The sequence below is a fragment of the Neopelma chrysocephalum genome, unplaced genomic scaffold, assembly GCF_003984885.1.
Source record: "Neopelma chrysocephalum unplaced genomic scaffold, ASM398488v2 Primary Assembly neopelma1_23b, whole genome shotgun sequence".
Taxonomy (NCBI): Eukaryota; Metazoa; Chordata; class Aves; order Passeriformes; family Pipridae; genus Neopelma; species Neopelma chrysocephalum.
The window spans coordinates 13,302,827-13,305,322 of record NW_020897692.1 but is presented as its reverse complement, the minus strand read 5'-3'; positions in this window follow the sequence as shown (position 1 = coordinate 13,305,322).

The following is a 2,496-nucleotide window of genomic DNA, read 5'->3' as shown; positions in this document are numbered from 1 at the left end:
AAAGGAAAAAGGAAAGGAAAAAGGAAAGGAAAAAGGAAAGGAAAAAGGAAAGGAAAAAGGAAAGGAAAAAGGAAAGGAAAAAGGAAAGGAAAAAGGAAAGGAAAAAGGAAAAAGGAAAGGAAAAAGGAAAGGAAAAAGGAAAAAGGAAAGGAAAAAGGAAAGGGCTGAGGAGCAAAGGACCAACATAGATTCCGTACAGAGAAAGAACTCCTGTTAAAAAGCAATACAGTTACAAGGGAGTTTCCACACAAACTTCCCTATTCTGTGAAAACTTGGTCTGATCTGGAAGGAATTCCAGAGTCAGCCTAAAGGGAGGCAGCAAAAAGTTGAAGCAAACTAGCGAGCTGGAGCAAATCCCAGTCAGCTGCCTGTGCAGAGATTTCCTGTTATCCTGCACACGCTGCGTAAGGCCACACAGCTCTTCAAGAGCTGCAAATTCCTGGAGCCAGAGCTCATACTCTCCTGACATCACACTTCCTGTGCAGTATAACTGCAAGTTTTTGTACAAAAAAACAAGTTAAAAAGATCTTATCAACCATCACTGGCTTCATGCTTCAAGAGGCAGCCACACAGGAGATTTTTTAGCTGTCATATGTAGCCACTGCTCTGGGAACACATTCAACTATGTTTTTCCTCAAGTGATAGATCAGAGAAGGGCTGAAGGAAGAGATTATTTTTTTCCTTTGTACGGCAAATCACTTTTCTCATTTCTTGAGTATTGAGTGGCTGAAGAAAAACATTTTCCTGCAGATATAAGCTCAGTTTGTGAGTGCTATGGACATTCTTTTCTTGATAAAAGACTCACTGCTCTCTAAAAATATCCAGCTTTTGAAGTAGAAATTATTCTTCTTCAGCATCTCTGGACTTCAGAGACACTCAGAAGCTAGTATGATTTGCTATAACCCTACCCCCCTCAGTCTCCCCCAGTATGAAATTATCTCAAAGGAGCAAAAGTAAAACAAAAATATTTAAAATGTTTATCTTCAGTTTTTCCACTTCTCTGACAAAGATTCTACTAAGACAAAAATAGGTAGCATTGGCAGGACCACTGCAGACTTTCAAACAGGTAAGATATAGCACACAATTATTAATCACTCCTCATCATAAGGGATATTGAAAAGACATAGACTGATTTATTTATGCTAGTATTTTAAAAGTACTACGAAAAAGAGAAGGAAAAACATAATGTTACAGATGAAAAACCATCTCAAAAGCTGTGTATATGTAGATTCTATTTTGTCTACAATGGTCTGAATGTTGCAATTCATCAGCTAGTCCTTAGCCCGTGCTCTCTGCAAGTTCATGACTTCATTGGAGGGAAAGAATGAGCTATATGAATCACAGTTCCTATTGTTGAAGAGCTAAAATTAAGATTTGTGAAGATCAAAAACTGTCCTAGCTTTAGTGTCTATCCTGTCATTTACCCATCAACAAAACATTTTTAACCTTCAAAGACTACCTATTGCACAGAAGTGCATGAAACAGTAATAACAATGGAGCTCAGCTCTCTCTCTTTGTATTTTCTTTTCATATTTTTCCTTGATATTTCAAATTTATGATTTTGCAACTGATTTTACATCTGATTATTGCTCTTCTTCTTGGCTAGATATCAAGGACTACTGATACCTAAGGGTGGTAGTCTAATCCTCAAACCCTGACTGAGCCAAATGTATGACTCACAGAGTTCCATCTAACAGTCTCTCTGTTCAGAAAGCCTAATCTTTAAATGAGATGAATTGAAATGAGAAGACTCAGACTGAAACATACAAATAGCCTTAAATAGCTGAAAATACTCTGTGAGTTTGGAAAGTGCAAAGCATTTAATTTTTAAGATCTCTTCCGTGCTTCCATCAGAACCATATGGAGATTTCATATTCTTATATTCTACACCTACACTATCCTACACTATAATTCACACTAGAATATAGTGGCTAAATACATGCACTAGTTTAAAACATAATTGTATATATGCATATTAGCTCTACAGTATGGGATTTTTTTCCTGAGCTTACACAATTGTGACTGAGAGCAAAGGTCATTGAAATGTATTTAGTCATCTGCATCCATCTATTTAATTTACAGTTTACCCCCTCAGGTATTAATTTCTATTTACAATTAAAATGCAGATTGACTAATAACTATCAAGAAAACAAGACTGTTGGTGAAGCATCCTCACATGGTAGGATGCTACTTTCATAAAAGATGGAGATCTCTTTCTAGTTTTAAGAATTTCTCTCTTAATTTTCAGAAGTTCAAATCACATAACAATCTTTCAATGTATTTCAGATGCTCAGCAGCTATAGAAATTAGACTGCCTTATCTGGGATGTCATAATGTCAATAATTGATCTAACACCAAGTGCTTGGTCTCTGCATAAGTAAAGGAAGAACCTAGAAACTGGAGGAAAAATTTACTACCTCTGATATCTCAACTCTCTGGTCCAGTTGCTGTACAGAAACAAGCCTCACCTATAAATATTGGTGCTTTAATACTTTT